Below are 21,779 nucleotides of genomic sequence, written 5' to 3'. Positions count from 1 at the left end.
TTAGAGGATACAGACCATTCCCACTCATTGCTGCTGAGGGATATGTTTAGCCCAAAGATGTCTATGGACTGGCTGGATGCAGAGGAATGGTGGGGGGGGGACCAGCTGGGGAAACCCCAAGGGAAGAAGGCTCAGGGCCCAGAGATTGGTGGTGCGCTGTCAGAGGGAGAAGAGGAGGGAGGTGTCAGAAGCTGAAGGGTAACAGGGCTTAGTGAGCTGGGAGAGTCTGTGGCAGAGAGAAGTCCAGAATCCGAGGCAGAAGCTGAAGCAGGAGGGTGGGAGGAGAGAGAAAGTTTGAGTACTAAATAAAGAGAGAGCTTGAGTACTAAATAAAATCTGGGTTGGATCAACTTGCTAGAACTGCTAGCAAATCATGGCATCAGCTTCTGAACACCACAGCAGACTCCCAAAAAGACAGCAGGTCCTGGGCTGCAGGGAAAGATATGATTTCATTTGGTATATAGCAATAATCTGTTCTTTTATGATGATCACAGCTTGCTTCCTGAAGTGGCCCTTCTCACTTTGCCTAATGGGAGCACCAGCCCAGGTATGAATATGTGAACCAATAAGGAAAAGAGCGAAGCCTGTTACTGAACTGACTATACCCCACCTACCAAAAACTTGGAATTAGGGAAAAGGACTTCCAGACCGGCAGATAGGATTTCCATCCAAGCAAGCAAAAGTCCCCTCCCTAAATTGGTCCTATGATTACACCTATCCGGATTTCAGACAGCAGCACAGGCTAACAATAAAATGTGGCTTGGACCTACTCAAAAAGTGCAATCAAAATTGGGATGATATATGTGTGATACTATTTAGGAACGGAATCTAGCAGAACTTTAGTGGTTACATAAATATTCTCAGGAATGTGTCTCAGCTGTATAGTTGTACAAGGTGAGAAAAATCAATTCCAAATCTTGCCTCCAAGGTAATTCACCATACTGTGAGAATTATAAATTGTTGAAATAAATGAAGGTGTAGGCCTGGGATAGACAACACTGTGCCTGCCAGATGTTGCTAAACTGCAGCTACCATCATCCATGATAGTTGGATGTGATGGTTTAGGACTGATGGAAGCTGTAGTCCAAACACATATAGAGGGCACCACGTTGGCTATGCCTGCAATAGGCCCACAGTGTTACCTAAATATTTAGCACAAGGAAGCATGTCAGTTTGCCCTATTTGTTTTCTTCTACATCTGAATCACTCCCTGGGAGGCAGTATAGTCAGATTTGTCCTACAGTTCTTTAGTCACTCAATATTCTTTTGAAATTCTTCTTAGGTACCATTACCTTTGTTCTAAATTCATAAATTCATACAACAGTTCAAAGGACTTTTAAAGAGCGGCTTTTGTGCGACAATTGTATCCAAGGGAGTAGTATGTATACTCAATACTGAAAGGCTGTATCAAAATGTATCCCAGAGCATAAAATAATAGTCTTATTGTCTCAAACAAAAGGAAACAACCATTAAAATAAAAAAAACAAGAACTAACACAGCATCTTGGGCTAATTATGTTTCATGGTTTTGAAAATAATACAGCAGTGCTGGTAGGGGTTCTCTGCCCTTGGGCATACGAAACAACTGTCCCAAGCTCCAGGCATAAAGTTGGTGCACAAAAGACATCCTTTGCTTGCTCTTGCTGCTGATGCCACAGGGACACCACAGTCTCACCTGTTTACCTTTGCTGCCATTGCATCTGCTTCTGTAGCTGCTTCTACCTGTATCCCAGATTCCTTTCAGTCACATGTAGAGGAAATGTGCTTCCCACTTATTTGGTGAAAGAAGGCACCAGCCACCACATTAAATTATATGCACATTTACACGGGAGTTGGGGACAACAGAGTACGAGATGGTTGGATAGTGTTCTCAAAGCTACCAGCATGAGTTTGACCAAACTGTGGGAGGCAGTGGAAGACAGGAGTGCCTGGCGTGCTCTGGTCCATGGGGTCATGAAGAGTCGGACACGACTAAACGACTAAATAACAAAAGTACCATTAAGCTCAACAGGCCTTACTTATGAGTAAGCATGCATCTGATTGCACTATCAAGCTGTGATCCTTTAGCTGCTTACCTCAGTGTAAGTCACATTGAACTTAGTGGTATTTACATCTGAGCACACATGTGCAGGTCTGTGCTCTTGCTCTCATAATAACTCACACTGCAGTCCTGTGAAAATAAGGTATGGGGAATCTGTGACCTTCCAGAAGTTGTTGGACTACAACTCCCATCATCCCTGGCCATGCTGGCTTGGGGCTGATAGGAGTTATAGTCCAACAACATATGGAGGGTCACATGTTCCTTATTCATGTTATAGACCTGATGTCATGAAAAGCTTCAACTGCTTATATTTACATATCAAATCCCTGCTAAAGGAACAGGGGCTCGCCAGAGGAACGCTGATCAGACTTGAAATGACTTGGGCCATCAATAATAGAATTGAGGAGCCGGAAGAGACCGCAAGGGATCTAGTTCAACCCCCTGCAAAGCAGGAATCTCAACTAAAGCATCCATGGCAGATGACCATCCAACCTCTGCTCAAAAACCTCCAAGAAATCTCCTTTCTTGTAACTTGAATCCATGGGTTTGGGTGGTTTACTAACATCCCAGTTCTAAGAACTATTGCCTAGAAGGTCTATTGGAATGCTGGGAGATCCACTTAAAAATCATTGGGACTTTTAAGTCACAGTCTTTAAAATCACAACCTGAGGATGGAGTCAAACACCCACTTCCTGAGGAGTAAGCCCACTGGGTATACTGGAAGTGGACTGATAGCAGTGGGGTGATTGAACTGTAAAAACTCTACCCATAGTGCTTAGGAAATTATAGCCTAAGAGTCTTACCTAAGGGAAAGGTTTCTCCATCCTCTACCCACATTCCTCCACCCCACATCCAGGTAAAGAGGAGGCAAGATCATAGTTCAAGGACCCATTTTTGCCAGGCAAAAGTACCGTGGGATGATCTGAAGCAGAGCTAGCTATGGCCTGAGTTTGGCTAGGATCACACAGAAAGGTCTTCAGGGTTGCATTTAGCCCCTTAGGGCTTGAGGTTTCTCACCCTGATGAAGGCAAACCCCCTGCATCTATTTACACTAAAACTGGTGAAATATGTAAATTGTACCTTATTTCATGTTACAGTGAACTGAAGAGTAAAGTGCTTAAGAAAAATTAATACTTTGCAATTGCAAAGTCATGAAACGCGTACTTGAAAGCAAACCATTTACTCCAAAGAAGAAGTCTACTTCATCAAACCCTTAATCTGGTTTTATGCCCTAGCTAGTAAGAGAGAAAGTTAGGCTTATTATAGACAAAAATTAGGGTGGGGAAAATGCACTATTTTTAGCTTCCTGTTATTATAAGCTCCAGCACCTGTGCTTTTTGCAGTAACACACAGGGACAGGTGGTCTCTCTGAGCCATATGTACCAGGAAGAAGCTGTGTTTATGTATAATTTATTACCTCATGTATTCTGCTGCAGAGTAGAATGCTTCATAGCTAAAGCATACAAGGATAGTTGCTGAAGGAAGGGAGGGATTTTCATTAGAAGTCTATTTTAACAGCCCCCACTGCCAAATGTCCTCTGATCCAGTGTAGGGGTTGGCCCTGCACAATGAAGTTTACACTTCGCTTTCAAAGCTGACTAGTGGGATAGCTTTCAGTGACTGTGTTATATCATTTTATCTCCGAATAGTTGCTATGAAAAGACTTTTACATAACCTAATATAACATAACCTTATATAACCTAATTATAAAATGTGGTGACAGTACAAACATTTTTGCCGTAAAGTAAACCAGATCTCCTACCTGGGTTTATAATCTTAGATGCTTTTATTAAAAAATGCAACAACAAACAAACCAACTCACCTTTTTGCCCATCTCGCCTCCCATTCCCAAATATGTGGAAGAACGAGCTAGTATACTAATTCTTAGATAAAATGGCATTGTAGCAGAAACACCAGCTGTTGGCTATGGCTAAAAAATAAAAGAAGAAAATAACCTTCATTGAGCTTCTCCAAATATGACTTTCAGTAAAATGTTCTTTTGTGGATTTTTAGAGCAGATTTGCTTTTTGGAAGAGGGGAGAAATAGTGGATGGGGTCATTTTAACTGGGTTGAAGCAAAATGCACTTTAACTAATGCTACCTTATTTTTTTCTTCAAGTATCCTCATGTCATTCCTTCAACATATTTTTCAAATGACATATAAAGCAATATTCTAAATATCTACGCAAATTCATTTCCCTTATATTTTCTTGTTGCTTGCTTTCTAAATGAACCATTTGGTTACAAAAGTCTTTGTATGGTGATCATTAGTCTTTCTATAAACAACAACAATGAAAGGTAAGCAATGTTAATTTCATGCTCCGGTGGAAAACAAATGATAGAATTCTCACCCCATTAATATTTTTTTTGCCTTGTCTGTCTGGTTATATGTGATTCCATGTACACTGGATTAAAGACTTTGTTAACTTCATTAAAATTCCCATTTCCTTTTTCAATGTGATGTATTCAAGGTCTATCCTTTTAACAATAATTCCAGTTTTCTGTATTTATAGCACAGCTTTCTATGTTATATACCAAGTTATTAACAGATTTAAATCAATAAAAATAGAGCATTAAAACTATAAAAGCAAAATATAAACAGATCACACAAGCAATACAAATATGACAGAGCAGACATCAGAAATGAAAAGTCTGCTGGAACAGAAAGTTCTTAGCTGCATGAAACTGTAAGCAGAGGAGGATTCTGGATTTCCCTGGAGAGATTAGTCCACAATCTATACTATTTATAATGGCATTTTGAAGGCTGCCATCATGATTCAATATCTGCTTAAAATAATTGATTCATTTTGTTTTAACAAATAGCATTCCTATCTAGAAAATGGGGACTTTGGACTGGTATGGACTGAGCAGCCTGCTATGTAGAAGAGAGAAACATTTTGGGTTAGGCAGATTTTGGCCATGATTCTTAGTTTATTTATAATTTCCAGTTATATCAATGTGACCTTTATTTCCTTTAGTTAAGTGTGTTTTGGATCAAATTATTGTGAAGAGTTCAAAACTGAAACACCACATTATGTGAAAGATTTGAAAACATTCTAAAGCTCAATTTAATACTTTTTTAGGTAGGAACATTAAAAGCACATGCATATTATAATGATATACAGTACAAGTTTGAAATCTATCTCACTGTCATGGCTTTCCATCTCCTAGGTGTCATGGGGATTATTAATTTGTGGCAGTGCTGAAAATATATCTGTTTACTCACTACATGGAGATGTTAAAGTTATAGCATAAAATTTTCACTGCACCCAAAAAATTAACATTTCAAGAGTATTTTGTGCCAAATTTTGGGGTACTTTTTTGGTTCTTCTGTTCTTATCTATCAAAAAGTATATACCACCTGTTGTAAGAAACCATCTAAGCGGTTTACAAAAATATAAAACACCTGTATGCCAGACATAAAACCAGTTGCTGTTTTTTGGCATGGGTATAGCAGTAATGGAAAAGTTTAATGTACAGTTTCTGGCTGATAAGCAGTTTAAGGCAAAGGAGTTCTGCCAAGGCTAGGACTTTTATTTTTTATTTCCCCCCAATGTGTCAAAAGTCCTCCAAGGCAACTAATAATATTAAAATGAGACAGAACAATTACTATATTTTAAGAACAGTTCAATTCTGGGTTGTCCACTGACCAGGAAAATCATCACCAAACTGGCCAGCTTCTGTGCTTTTAAGAGAGGACTGGTCTATAGAAATCAGCAGGTGAGGTTGTTATCCTCTGCCAATTGCTGATGATTCAATCACTGATAAAAGAGGCGGTAATGGGAATGTTTCAGAAGTTAGCTCTGTGTGTGCGTGCGTGAGGGGGGTGCTAGCAACCATTAAGTACCGTATGTTGAGGTTTGACTGTGGAGATTGCTAAACAGGAAGGATATGTTCACATTGCTCAAAAAGCTCTGTTTGCATTGACAGAGTCTGAAATGTGAAGGCAAACCTAGACAGACAATAACAGGGCCCTTCATCATTTCCATACCTGAACTGAACCACCTTTTACCCCAGGTTCCAAAAGTGGAATCCACTTTAAAATGTATCTACTCTTTCGTCTCTTTCTCTCTCCTCTTGTGTCACCCTCTCTAGTTTTCCCTCAGCTTTCTCCTCCCCTCTTTTTAATCTCTCCAAAACTGGACATTAATGCAGCCACTGCATATAAGGTTCTGAAACCATTGAGGCTACCCATTAAATTAATTGAATACCAATAAGCTAAAATCTGACTTTGAAGTTGCTCTTATACTTTCTGTCCCACAGTGAAGATCATGGGGAGGAAGGTTATTTAAAAAAACCATACTGCAATCACATGCACATGGGAAAACATTCCATGGTTGCACTTTATTTAGAGCAAAGATACACAATCTCGGCTGAGAGCAATCTCACGATATCTCTTGTGAAAACAACTGATTGCCGAGTGTTATAAAAGAAAAGGAAAAGGAAAGGGCTTGGTTTCTTTGTTAAATCCAGGTCTTGTTATTACGGCTTTGACTGGATCTGTTGATTTGAAAGGCATTCCTTCTTCCTCAGAATGTTTCTTTAAAACTGCAGCTTCAGCCTATGAAAAAACTAAACAACCTGTACATCATCTTGCGCTTTAGACTACAATACACAAAGGCTACAAGGCGGGCATTTACAAAATACCTTAGGACAAAACCAATAAATCTTGAACACTATCACATCTGTTATGGCATAACCTTTTGTGGCCTAACCATCTATTTCATCAGGTGCCTGGATAAGTTGGCAGGTGCATATATATCCATATATATGGATGTATCATCTACCTACCTGTCACCTTAGGATAATACTTAACACCTCCCCTAATTAATTTTGTTTTATTGTTTTAGTTTGATTTCTATTTATTTCAGCAGAAACAAAAAAAATTTGCTGAAAAGTATGCATACTTTTAGGGACGTGGGTGGCGCTGTGGGTTAAATCACAGAGCCTAGGACTTGCCAATCAGAAGGTTGGCGGTTCGAATCCCCGTGACGGGGTGAGCTCCCATTGCTCGGTCCCTGCTCCTGCCCACCTAGCAGTTCAAAAGCACGTCAAAGTGCAAGTAGATAAATAGGTACTGCTCCGGCAGGAAGGTAAACGGCGTTTCTGTGCGCTGCTCTGGTTCGCCAGAAGCGGCTTAGTCATGCTGGTCCCATGACCTGGAAGCTGTCTGCAGACAAACGCCAGCTCCCTTGGCCAGTAAAGTGAGATGAGTGCCACAACCCCAGAGCTGTCCGCAACTGGACCTAATGGTCAGGGGTACCTTTACCTTTATTGTGCTTTTAACTGTCTGTACGTTTTAATTCATGGTTGTCATTAGTGATGATTTTATTGTTTATATATACAGTACGTGGGTGTGTGTATATATATTTGTAATCAGCTTTGAGGTTTTTTCACCCCTACAATCAAGTGACATACAAATTCCATGAAATAAATAAATAACACAAATACATAAATAATGGCTAACAGCGCAAGCCTAGCCATGTCTACTCAGAAGTTAGCCCTCTTGGATTCAATGGGGCTTACTCCCATTGCAATGAAGCCCATGAGACCTCATGCCCACAACATATTGAGCAGCCTTTAAGGCGACGCAGAACAATCGAGACGCCGCAGCGTCGCCAACACGACAAGAAGAAACCCTTCCAGAGGGAGGGAGGGAGTGGGCGGGGCAAAGCGCGCGGGCGGGGCGGGCCTTGGTGATGCCATCGCGCCGCGCCCGCTGGCAAAAAGGCGGGGTCGGAGGCGGGGCCTGGAGACGGGGGCGTGGTCGAGGTCGCCTTGGCCTGGCTTCCCATCCTTGCCTGGCAGAGCGGAGCTGGCCTCTTATTGCTCCGCTGCTGCCTGTGTGTCTTGGTCGCGCTCGACGCGGAGTCGCCTTAGCCGCGACCCCTCAGCCCAGAGGCTGCTGCTGCTGCCCAGGTAAGGCTCGGGCGGCAAGAAACCGATGGAGACAGCGGCGGGAGGGAGGGAGGGAGGGAGCTCCGGGCTGGCACCGTATTCACGGCAGCAGATGCTGGCGGCGAGTCTCAAACGGGGCTGGAAGTCTCGTCTGGAAGCCCCGCCCCCCGGGTGTTTAGGAGCTGTTCGGTGTTGAGAAACGCAAGCCACTCTGCACATGCTCAGGAAGATTTCTCTGCCTTGTTTGCGTCCTAGCACGGGAAGTGGTTTCAATCCCAAGCTTGTCAAGCCTTGAACAACCATGTTTGCTCCCCCTGGCGCTGTCCCTCCCCGCTGCATATTCAGGGACAGGCTAGGTTTTTTCATCTTCTAATGTATTAAGGGATTTCCCCTCAAGCTTTCTCTTTATATCACATTTATAAGGAGAGAAGTGGCGGGCGGAGGGGAGGTTCTTTTGGTTAAGAAACCCCTTTTTTCGTGATTTTGGTACCCTGACCCCACCCCCTTGTTGTTTGACATATTTTATGGACGGCTGCTGATGCCTGTGTGTGTGGAACCTATGGTAGGTGATAAGTGCCTAATTCGGAATAAAAAGAACAGCTCCGTAAAGCAACTTGCACTCTGGGTTCTATAGAAGTACTGAGCTATGAGTATGATGCAGGAACATGTTTTATGTGGTGCATCCATGAAATTACCTGCCTGGTAGCATAGTGTCCCTTATCCTGCTTCCTGGATCTATATCATCTGTTGTATATTATGTAAGTGGGTTTAAGTGACATGAGGAAAACAAGAATCACATAAGCAGAAGGTGGTTTCTTTATTCATATTATCCCCCTCCCCTTTGGTTGTATTACAACATATTTAAAAGTTGGGGTTATTTCGTAGTGGCTGTGCACGTTTAACTTAGCAATGCAACTCTGCCTAGAAACTGTATATTCTTGCTTCCTCAGAAAGAGACTGAATGATCTATTCTCAATTGACCCAGAACTACTTTAGTGTGGTGAAGTCGCCACACCCCCCTGCATCCTAGAAAGCCCATTTAAACCAATCATCTGTTCTTATGGCTTAAAGAAAAATGCTTACTGCCTGGTTCCATTTGTGTTTACTTCAGATGAGCTCCAGTGAGCCTTCCCTGACCTGGTGCCCTCCAGTTTTTTTAAACCACAACTCCCATAATCCCTGACCATTGGCCATGCTGGCTGGAGATGATGGGAAATGTATTGCAGAACGTCTAGAAGGCACCTGGTTTGGGAAGCCTGCTGCTAAGAGACAATGCTTTCCAGCTTATGCTCCTGTAATATTGTATATTAAATCAGGATTGCAAATGCCACAGTATTTATTTTATTTCACATTTATTTTTTATACCTCACTTTCCCCAAGGATTTTACAGTAACCTACATCTGCACTTTATCCTCACAAAAACCCTTGTGTGTTTACGTGCGGAGCTGGCTATTAGACCAAGATCACCCAGTAAGCCTTGTAAGTGAATGGGGATTTGAACTCAGGTTTCCCCTAGTTCCACACTCCACAGTCTTCGATCTTTATACCCCATCTTTCTATAAAATATGCAAGGGAGATTGAACAGTTTGTAACAGCAAGGGAGGTATGGACCATAGTGGGATGAGTTTCCATAGGTAAATGAAAATGGACTGAGAAGACAGGGAACCAGGCAGAGGGCCTTCTTGGTAGTGGCACCCTCCCTGTGGAACGCCCTCCCACCAGATGTCAAAGAGAACAACAACTACCAGATTTTTAGAAGACATCTGAAGGCAGCCCTGTTTAGGGAAGCTTTTAATGTTTGATGTATTACAGTATTTTAATTTTTTTTGGAAGCCGCCCAGAGTGGCTGGGGAAGCCCAGCCAGATGGGCAGGGTATAAATAAATAAATAAGTTGTTGTTGTTGTTGTTGTTGTTGTTGTTGTTGTTGTTGTTGTTGTTATCTTAACCCTTGATAGACCAGGTTAATAGTAGCATACAAGCAACTATCACCTTACATCATGTTCAGGTTCCACTTTTTCTCCAAGTAGCTCAGGGTGGTGTGCATCATTTCTTACTTTTATACAGTACTTACAATGCCATGTAGCAAATTAAAGAGATAGTGAATAGCCCAAGGTAATCTAGGGAGTTTCCTGGCTATGTGTGGGTTTGAATGTAGGTCTCTGCACTCATGCACTCTCACTTTTAACCAGGGCTTTATTCTGGCGGTATGTGCAGTACCGACACCATTTTTTCTGAAAAAGAAACCCCAGGCTCTCTCCTCCTCCTCTTCTACAGTGGTCAGCTTCCACGGGCAGCAGCACTGCCCCTTCCTCAGTGGCAACCACTCTCTCCCACCTTGCTCCTGACGCCAATGCTGGCTTAATACAAGTAGCGCATCTGGTTAGGAGGCGATTCCACAGCCCTTTGAAAGAGAACTTACGGCTGGTACATCTGCACAGGGCAGTGCATGAGCCTGATGCCAAAGTCATTGCCCTCAGCCACATGTGGTACCCACTCAGACTGGCTGCTCTGTTCTATTAGAAAACTCTGTGTGTGTGTGTGTGTGTGTGTGTGTGTGTGTTGTTAGAACCACCTTAAATCAAGAAGGCCCTTCAATTTAGCAAGAAGGCCATATGCTATTACTTATTTTAATATTTTATAGTTAACTTTTAACTACTATAAATAGTTAACATCTGTAACTTTTTATTAAACATTTACATATATTTAGGCGCCAGGCAAAAACATTCTTCTTCTCTCAGGCCTTTGGCTAATTAAACAGTTTACGACCTTTTAAACTGTATTGTTTTTGTTTGTTACTATGTTACATATTTTTGTGGTTTTTATATTGTAAACCACCTCGTGATCCTTATGAAGGGCGCTATAGAAATAAAATAAATAAATGCAAGGTAGGTAACACAATATTAAAACAATAGTTGCTTCCAGGCCTTTTGTAGTAAGTGACTCAGAGAAATAAATAAATGTAGACTAATACATTTCTTCTTCAGCTCCTTGGGGAGACAAGTGGGCAGATTCTTCCCCAGACCAGAATCCATCGCTATCAATATTTTGTAGAGAGAATGAAGGTCCTCCTTCTTCCTGACCAAAGATTAAAAAAATGGAATGTATTATTTGCCAGGTTTAGTAAGAAAGTCCCTTGTGGCTTTCCTGCAGCTCCTGCTTCTTCCTTCTGTGATTTGCAGAGAGAGAGAGAGAGAGAGAATTTTATGGGGGGCATCAATAGCAGTGAACTTGTAAGGGTTATTTTGGGATGGATTGGCTAAATTTTTACAGGGGAGGATCCTTAGATATTTTAAAATGAAAAAAACAGTGGTACCTCGGGTTACAGACTCTTCATGTTTCAGACTCCGCTAACCCAGAAATAGTACCTCGGGTTAAGAACTTTGCTTCAGGATGAGAACAGAAATTGTGGCGCGGTAGCAGCAGGAGGCCCCGTTAGCTAAAGTGGTACCTCAGGTTAAGAACAGTTTCAGGTTAAGAACAGACCTCCAGAACGAATTAAGTTCTTAACCCGAGGTACCACTGTAACAGATTTGTGCTTGGCGTAGCTCTCCATCATTAAGACGTGACACAGTGCAGCTCTGTCTTTGAAGCAAGCATTAAGGCCTGGGCTATACATGTGAAATGAGGCGACCAAGTCGTGAGACTATAATGGAGTTCTGGGGTGTCCTGCTTCAGAGTACAAGCACCACAATAATTTTCTATAAATATCTCCCTACGTTTAAAAGACAAACATCACATTGCTAGAAATGGAGAACTAGCAGAGAAGGAAGTGGGCCAGGCAGGTTCTGAGTTGCTCCTTGCAGGAAAATGGTTGCATGTGAAGGACTTTCAGAAATCATTCACCCCCACTTGCAGTCTGAAGTAGTATGGTCCAGGAGACTATCACCTCAGTCTCCTTCATGTGTCAAGCAAATGTAAGCCTTATGATGGCACGCTTTTGTAGATTGCCCATTATCTGGCATGCTGGGACACAGGAGGCCTGCTGGAGCTGTTTTGTTTTGATTAAAGAAAATATTGCTGCCATTAATAATAAGAGAAATACAGTAGTGGTAGTTGCTGTCCTAATTTACCCAGAATTAGGTCCTGACATTATCTTGAGATCTGCAGATAAAGGGTGGTATATTAATTTAATAAATAAGAATAATGACATCCATTCAGATGTTAAGTAGGTTTTAATGGGAGCTAGGTTTACATATGATGATCTTTACATATGATGATTGTCTTCTGAATGCCTTCCAGGACACGTTTTGAGGTCAGACTGGTAGTACCAGGGTCAATAAAGTTAATAACGAAGGTTCTCTTGTCATATTAAGTTATGCCAACCTTTTTACTCATGCCATGACCTACAGTAATAAATCATAGAAAAAGTTCAGATCGACACACATCTATTCACAGCACCATCAATACATTCACTCTTCATGAAATCAATGGTATATTAAACGTCTTTCATTTTTCCTCTTCTCTTTCTTTCCAACTCAGACATACACTCATAGCACTTGCTAGCTACAGCAACTTTTCAAGCCTACTCAAGACAGCAATTTAAAGACATAAATTCTGCTTCTTTGATCTGTATTTAACTCTTAACAGCATGCCCATTGTTCACAAGAGTGTCTGAAGTGGTTGCATTGCTAATGAAGGTTTTTGGGGTTTTTTTGCACGATTCCAGCTTCCAATTCAATTCGGCATCATTTTACAGAGGTAGAGATCATTGGACATTGCCTGCTTTTTGGTCTGTGCTTAGGATTGCAGAGGAAACCTTGCTTGCTCTGGGTTGAAAATTGCTTTGTGGATAAGATTTACTGAGTGAGCTTGAATCCATTATTTGCGAGGCTTAGTCAGAAAATGGGATATAGATTTTGTACATTAATTACTTTTTTTCTTGATCGATAATTTGATTTTCATCATGTTGGCTGGGTTTGTCTTCAAGAAATTATAAATAAGTGCTTAGCTGTTTGGATTAGAAGAATGAGTCATGTGTAAAAATTCATCATTTTAAAAATCGTATAAGCGTAAAAGGTTTAATTAGAAATAATAAAACACCTGTTACTTATGGAAGAAAGCATATGCAAAGGTTTATTCAGATATTCTTTACTGTTTTGTCTTTAATATAGCATTGCCACTCTATAGTCCTGCTAATTGTCTTGGTGCCACATGGCTCAGTTTAATAGTAAATTAGCTCCTTCAATAGTAGAATTTGCACACAACAGTAAAATCAGCAGCAACTAGGCCCCTGACAACCTTCGAAAACCTCCTCCTAACAACAAAGGGAAACGGTAAAGGGACGGTATCCGCAATATACAAAATACTACTCCAAAATCCCGCAAATCCCCTAGACGCAATAAAAAAACAATGGGAGAATGACATAGGCTATGAGATTAACCCCACTCAATGGACCAGAATGTGGTCTAAACCCCCCTTTAAATCCATATCAATGAAAAGAAAAGAACTCACACTGAAACTCACCTACAGGTGGTACCTAACACCAAGGAAACTAGCGCTAATACACCCAGGAACCTCACCAAAATGCTGGAGAGGGTGCACCTCCACAGGCACATATCTCCACATGTGGTGGGAGTGCCCCAAAATCCAACTATTCTGGACAACAGCCATACAAGAAATATGTAAAATAACTAAGCAAGTAATAGACATCACCCCAGAATTGGCCCTACTAAACATCTTCCAAGACAACAATGCCCATTTACACCACAAAGAACTCATAACCCACCTGCTCTCAGCAGCCAGAAACACCATAACCAGACCTTGGAGAGACCTGTCAGGAGTAAGCATGGACCAGTGGTGCCAAATAGTATGGGAAACAGCCCTACTAGAAAAATTAACTAATAAACTGAAACTGACACGGGGACAAACAGAAGAAGACGCCTTCACCCCGGTATGGCTCCCCTTTATCACATACACAGCCCAACAGGACAGTGACAATAATCCACCAACAGCATACAAATCAATATGGCTAACCTGATCCGAAACACCCACCCACCTCACCCATACACGAAAACAAAGATCACCGCAGCCAATCACAAGCAAACAATCACACCCTAGGCCAACCCCAACCTCTCTCACCACCAAAGGAACACAAGTGAACAACACAAGCAACACTGACACCAAACTCTACATACATTAAACATACAGTGGTGCCCTGCAAGACGAACGCCTCGCGAGATGAAAAACTCGCAAGACGAAAGGTTTTTTCGTTTTCGAGTTGCTTCGCAAGATGAATTTCCCTATGGGCTTGCTTTGCAAAACGAAGCTTGCCCCTGCACCCCGGACCTCTTTTGAAGCAAGGAGCGGCGGGGAGAAGATCGCTTCTCCCCGTTGCCAGCCCCGCAATCTCTCTGGGGACACTCCTTAAATACAAAAAAAAAGTTAGTGGTAAGGCAGACATCTCTTGTTGACTTAGCTTTTCTCACAGAAGCAAAGGATCACAAGGTATAATACAAAACTAATCCTGTCTTATGCCTGGCTCTGCAAAATGAAAGAAATTGAGGTTTAGGCTGCAATCCTGTAGCCTCTAAACTTGGGAATAAGTCCCATAAAACTCAGTATGACTCTGCTTCTCAGTAGAAATGTGTATGAGATTAGGCTGTTTAATTTGGAAGTGATTTTAGCTATGCTGGAAAACTGTTGTATGCTTGAATTGCACCTCCAGCAAGGATGAACAACCTCAGCTTAAAGTGCTGCATGGAAATGACACTTGGGTTCAACAGGGTTCTGAGGCAGTGAACAGAGTTGGGGCTTGCAGTGAAGACTTGGCCCATTGTCATATCCTGATTAACAGTAATACTGGTAAATACTGAAGCAGTTGTGGAACTCAAACTTGTTTTTAAACATGGAACACATTTACTCTTCTTCTGCGCCTCTGTTCTTTAACATGGAAAAGGAAGGTTGAGCTGTAAGGCAGGTACATGGAAATGCATTTTTATTTTTATTGAGAGTTGGATTTAGCTCTGTGATTAATCTTAATCATCATAATAATGCAATGCTACTTAACATTAGTATAGTGCTTTCAAGTGTTCAGTTCACATGCATTGTCTAGTTGTAATCCCTAGCAACCTGGCCAGATCAGCAACATTTATTATCCCCCATATTGGGGAGCATTTGAAGAGTGGACTGTTTGAGTAGGCAATGATGGACTTAACTTAGAGTACACCAATGTGGCTGCAACCTTATTGGCAGTAATGGTCTCTGTGACTGTGTTTTAAATAGAGTGGTGGACTGTGGGAAATAAGCTGTGGGTGTAAGAATGCAACAGTTTCCAATCTGACTGGTCTTTGTCAAAATCAGTGCTGTTTCTGTTCTGCTGCAGTTCGTTTCCCCCCAAATGCTACATTTTTTGTCTCACTGTCCTCTATTTAATGTACCTTGTTATTATTTATGTAAGTTAAAATTTAAAGATATTAATGATGCAATTGTTTCCATAGCATTCTTTTCAATGCAAAGGAAACATGATTCAAATGGAGATGGGGAGTCATGAATTACATATTGTTTGTGGACTGAAAACAACAGCAATTTCCATTTGGTATTTGCTTGATCAATTTCCATTTCAGGCATAGGATGAATTAGCAAATGCCAGCAATTTTCGCTTCTGTTTTTGTTTTTGTCAGAATCCTCTAGCATCCCTAATTACATCTAATAAATTTCAGGTGGGCATTGTAAGAAGTAGCTGCATACTACTTTGATTTGAATGGTTATCAGCAATGTTAATTACATAGTGCCTTGAAGGTCTTGCCTTTCTAATTGGTGCTACATCCATGTGACTTGAGTTTAGATAACCTGATCCTTAATACGTTTTAGCCCAAAAAAAGTGGGTAGCATACTTGTGTTCTCACTTATGTCAATCAATCCGAGTTTTGTTGGCTGACTGATGCAATGCTTAACTGAGAGAGATGGAAATAGCACTAGGGATCTTGAGCCTGTTTGTCTTCTTATGTAATTTTAGGTTTAATTGCATTATGCATTTGGAGCTGCTGGTTTTCAGAGCAGGTGTTCTCTAGGAAAGGTGTCCCCTCAAGGCCATAGCAGAATCTGCTGGACCCAAGGAGATAATAAGTTGTCCTAGGTGAAAGGATGAATAAAATCTTGGCACCTGTCATTTTAGATCTCATGCCTGGGGCAGAGGCTGATGACAGGAGGCAAGGCTATGCATATAATAGCTGGGGGGGGGGAATCAGTTGTGGGGTGGTAGCAGCGTGGGTTTCTGATGGGGATCAGGCAGTGACTTAGATGGAGTGACGTCTTTCAGGCTTTCCCCCTTGGTTGGAATTAGTATGATGAAATATTAGCTTGAGCACCATCAAAGAAATTATGCTGGTACAAAATTTCATCATCTTCAGAAATGTAATTCAGATTAATAATGCAAGCACTGTGGGCAATCTTTTACCTAGTGATGCTGGAAAAGAATGTCAAGGTGAGTGAAGGCGGCAGTGAAGCAGTCCTGGGAAAGACAGCTCTGGGCAACTTAACCAGCAGCGACAATCTGTCTTGCCCACTGCTGCCCACTCAGACACATGAATTGCTGTGCTGAAGGTTGAGATCTGTGAGTTGCAAGTGCTGGATGTCCACATCATAGCTAAATTAGCTCTCCTGCAGTTGGTTTCTGTTGTTGCTGCTGCCTTCTACAAATACATTATATCAGCGCCTCTATGCTGCTGCCCCATTTCATGTGAATGTGCAGTTAATTCTCATTTGTGGTACCTGACTTGCTCCACTTGAAACTGACCAATACTGAAAAAATATTAAAACTTGGATTGCTTCACGGAAACGCCACATGTAAATCTTGAAAGGCTTGACCATTGTGGTGGTTGAACAGGATACAGCAGATGCTGTGTTGTTTGCTTTCCTTGCCTGTTATCCTGCTTTCCCCCTCCCCTGCCTTTTCTTTGAAAATACTCCACCATAAATCAAAAGGCTATGCACCTGTGCATGATCACCTGTCTTCAGTTGGGTCACAGGTTCTGTTTCCTTTGTTTGAGAGTCATGTTGTCTCATTTGCAGCTACTCCAGCTTTGTGCCATCTAGGTCAGCTATGAAAGTTAACACAACCATGGATTTTCCTACCCTGATCCTACCCCATTTGCTTTGGGGTTGGTGGAGTTGTGTCTTTCTAGCAGGCAGAATGGTAGATTGTGCAACTGGCATAAGAGCAGGGCAGAAGAATCCACAAAGTTGTGCTCTTTTTCAACTATTCCACCCTTGTATTGTTTGGGGACAGGCTATTTTGCCTGGCAGAAATAGGTAGAGATTAGAACCTCTACACAAGGTTAGAACCAGAAACCTGGGAAGACACAAACACACTATTTTCAGCACTCACAATAAAATAAATTGTGCATATCCTGCCGTATGAAGGTCGCTTCCAGATTACCTGTTTATTGAGCGTTCATCCTGATTTGCGGAGATGTTTAAAGACATTGCATTGTTACCCCACAGTTTCCAGCACATTTTCCCATCACTTTCCTTATCTCAAAAAGTCCAGAGGCTGTTTTTGGAAGCAAGTTTCTTGGGCAAGATCATCAAATGCACTTTAAATGCACAGCTTGCATTTGCTGGTATGCAGCTAAATTCTGTCCACAAAATAACAGTCTGGAAGTGCACAAGGCAGAGCTTTCCAAACTGTCTGTCACGACCTGTTAGTGTTGCCAGCTGCAGAGTGTAAATGTGTCACACGGATGATCACCACACTCCTCCCATGGCTGGAAAGGGGTTAGTTTAACCTCCGGTTTGCTAGTTAAACTGAATTACTGTGTTGCAAAATGATGCATGTCTAAAAAGTGTCACCAACATGAAAAGTTTAGAAAGCTCTTGCCTAAGGCCTCAAAGATGCATGTGAGGTCTAACGAAGAGACCTGACTGGAACTTAAACTATACAGTATAGATCTTCTTCTTATCCTCTGATTACTTTTTCAGACCGCCGTCGCGCTTGCCCAGTTTTCCCTAGCTGTGAGGGCTAGAAACTTTGTAAGCTTGCATTTCAGAAGGAAACTTGCATATGACTGCAAAGCAATTAAAATTGGTGAGAAACACAGAACATTTTGTTAAATGCAGTATTTGGGTTGTTGTTTTTTAATGGCGTTAACATTCTTTTTAACAGCATTGCATGCATTTTGCTTTTTCTCCCTGCTGACACTAATTGGCTTGTGAATTCTAACTGGGATGAGAATGTGGTTTTCCGAAAGTGTATATTCCACACAGTGTCTAGTATTGCTGATTAGCTCCCTGGGGGCACCTATCGTACAATGATCATCTTCTCTGATCTGTCACTGGTTATGAGCTTTAAAATGAGGAGAATATTTAATGCTTTATTAAAGCTAGCGGGCAATGCTCTTCTGAATTTTGAATAGATTAAAAGAGAGATGTAGTGTTGAGATCCCTGGAAGTAGGGATGGGGAAAACCTGTGCCTGATAATACTGGGCTAGATGGACTGTTGGTGCCGTGCAATACCAGGACAAAAAATATTGAGCTTTTTGTGGGACACTGAGCAAGTTCATTCCTCTCTATTTGTCTTTCCCCAAACTTCACAATAGCCACCTATATTTTGCAACTTGAATATCCATGTGTATAGTATAGTATAGTATAGTATAGTATAGTATAGTATAGTATTTTTTTTAAATAATATTTATTACTTTTCCAACAATTTAAACACTACAAAAAAGAACAAAAGAAGAAAGGGGAAAAAAGAACAATACAATACAATACAATATAAAAACACTACATAACACTAACACATTAAACTAACAAAACAAAACAAAAACAGTTTAAAACACATCAAACAATTTCAATATCTTATCTTTCATTCACTTATTTCAACGACTTCCTCACACCTCCCTTTTTGTATTCCACTTCTGTTAATTGTTTCAGCAATTCCTTTCCATCTTCCTCTGTTTTCTATCCTATAATTATCTTGACACATTCTAACCTTATTTTTTCCTTTAATATTCTATTAATCTGTTTATACTTAATTCCTTATAGCATTTCTACTAAAGCCATGTAACTTCATTCCAACATTCTTCTAACATTCATTAATTTTACAGTATTTCAGTAAATAATCTTTAAACCTTTTCCAGTCTTCTTCCACCGACTCTTCTCCCTGGTCTCGGATTCTGCCAGTCATTTCCGCCAGTTCCATATAGTCCATCAACTTCATCTGCCATTCTTCCCGGGTGGGTAAATCTTGTGTCTTCCAATACTTCGCAATGAGTATTCTTGCTGCTGTTGTTGCATACATAAAGAAAGTTCTATCCTTCTTTAACACCAATTGGCCGACCATGCCCAGGAGAAAGGCCTCTGGTTTCTTCAAGAAGGTATATTTATATACCTTTTTCATTTCATTATAAATCATCTCCCAGAATGTCTTAATCCTTGGGCATGTCCACCAAAGGTGAAAGAATGTATCTTCAGTCTCATTACATTTCCAACATTTGTTGTCGGGCAAATGGTAAATTTTTTCAAGCTTGACTGGTGTCATGTACCACCTATAAATCATTTTCATTAAATTTTCTCTTAGGGCATTACATGCCGTGAATTTCATACCTGTGGTCCATAACTGTTCCCACTCAGCCATCATTATGTTATGTCCAACATCTTGTGCCCATTTAATCATAGCTGATTTCACCGTTTCATCCTGAGTGTTCCATTTCAACAGCACGTTATACATTCTTGACAAATTCTTGATTTTTGGGTCTAACAATTCTGTTTCCAATTTTGATTTTTCCACCTGGAAGCCAACTTTTTTGTCCAAATTGTATGCCTCCATTATTTGGTAATAATGGAGCCAATCTCGCACTTTGTTTTTCAATTTTTCAAAGCTCTGCAATTTTATTCTGTCTCCATCTTGTTCCAGAATTTCCCAATATTTCGGCCATTTGGCCTCCATATTGAGTTTTTTCTGTGCCTTCGCTTCCATTGGTGACAACCATCTTGGGGTTTTCTTTTCTAACAAATCCTTATATCTTATCCAAACATTAAACAATGCTTTTCTAACAATATGATTTTTAAACGCTTTATGTGCTTTTACCTTATCATACCACAAATATGCATGCCAACCAAATGCATTATTAAAGCCTTCTAGATCCAACACTTCAGTGTTTTCAAGAAGCAGCCATTCTCTCAGCCAGCAAAAAGCAGCTGATTCATAGTAAAGTTTAAGGTCTGACAGGGCAAATCCACCTCTTTCTTTGGCATCAGTTAATATCTTAAATTTTATTCGAGGCTTTTTGCCCTGCCAAACAAATCTGGAAATATCTTTCTGCCACTTCTTGAAACAATCCATCTTATCCAAAATTTGCAATGTTTGAAACAAAAACAGCATCCTTGGCAACACATTCATTTTTATTACAGCAATTCGGCCTAACAATGATAACTTCAAATATGTCCATACTTCTAAATCCTTTTTCACTTCAATCCAACATTTTTCATAGTTGATAGATTAGTATAGTATAGTATAGTATAGTATAGGCTCCAATACTTTGGCTACCTCATGAGAAGAGAAGACTCCCTGGAAAAGACCCTGATGTTGGGAAAGATGGAGGGCACAAGGAGAAGGGGACGACAGAGGACGAGATGGTTGGATAGTGTCTTCGAAGCTACAAACATGAGTCTGACCAAACTGCGGGAGGCAGTGGAAGACAGAAGTGCCTGGCGTGCTCTGGTCCATGGGGTCACGAAGAGTCGGACACGACTAAACAACAACAAAGTATAGTATAGTATTATCAAGAGTGATTAAGAGTGAAATTAAAAGTGAAGAGCAAGCCAAACTTTGTGGACCACCAAGCAGTGGACATGCTCTCCTTGACGGTGCACCTGTGAAACACAATGTGATGTCAGTGACATTTCCCTGCTGCCATCTACAACTCCAAGCTCAGAAGCAGGAAGGGAAAGCTGGGTTTGCCTTGGTTTTGTGTTTGTTGGCTACTTGGGGCACCTAGGGAGTATGGTACCAAGGCATCTCTGTTACATCCCACCCCCTGGAACCAGAACAGAGTGATGGACCACATAGCCAAATCACACACTTAATTCAAAAACATTTGGGAGTGGTGCTGTGGTCATCCTCCCACTTGCAGCTCCAGGCTGTGGAGGTGGATCTGGACTTGGATGAAATTGTTAAGATACTGGATTATGTGGTCATTAATGAAAATAATTCCCAAGGAACAATCTGTTGCATAGGTCCTATGCAAATATTTTATCTAATGCATTGGACATCGACAGGAAATTTGGCTTCCAGGTGGAGAAATCAAAATTAGAAACAGAACTGTTAGAATCTAATACTAAGAATTTATCAAGAATGTATAACTTGCTGCTGAAATGGAACACACAAGATGAAACAGTGAAATCAGCTATGATAAAATGGGCACAAGACATTGGTCATAATATTATGTTTGCTGACTGGGAACGGTTGTGGACCACCGGGATAAAATTCACGGCATGTAATGCCTTAAGAGAGAATATTATGAAAATGATATACAGGTGGTACATGACCCCAGTCAAGCTTGCAAAAATTTATCACCTGCCCGATAATAAATGTTGGAAATGTAAAGAAACTGAAGGTACATTTTTTCACCTTTGGTGGACGTGCCCAAAGATTAAGGCCTTCTGGGAGATGATATATAATGAAATGAAAAAGGTACTTAAATGTACCTTCCCTAAGAAACCAGAGGCTTTTCTCCTGGGCATAGTCGGCCAATTGGTGTCAAAGAAAGACAGAACTTTTTTTATGTATGCGACAACAGCTGCAAGAATACTCATCGCAAAGTATTGGAAGACACAAGATCTACCCACCATGGAAGAATGGCAGACGAAAGTAATAGACTATATGGGACTGGCCGAAATGAC

General features: G+C 41.0%; 1 protein-coding gene across 1 annotated transcript in view; it reads left to right on the top strand.

Annotated features, from left to right (window-relative positions):
* The first annotated feature begins 7,772 nt into the window (after nucleotides 1–7,772).
* Nucleotides 7,773–21,779, top strand: part of MICU1 (mitochondrial calcium uptake 1) — a 130,777-nt gene continuing 116,770 nt past the window's right edge. The window contains exon 1 of the mRNA XM_083503116.1: nucleotides 7,773–7,959. The gene's annotated coding sequence lies outside the window, so the exon portion shown is untranslated. The remainder of the gene's footprint in view (nucleotides 7,960–21,779) is intronic.

Source organism: Podarcis liolepis (assembly GCF_965112155.1).
Source record: "Podarcis liolepis genome assembly, chromosome: 5".
Lineage (NCBI taxonomy): Eukaryota > Metazoa > Chordata > Lepidosauria > Squamata > Lacertidae > Podarcis > Podarcis liolepis.
Note: the sequence above shows the minus strand (reverse complement) of the source record. Positions and strands in the feature narration are given on the sequence as shown.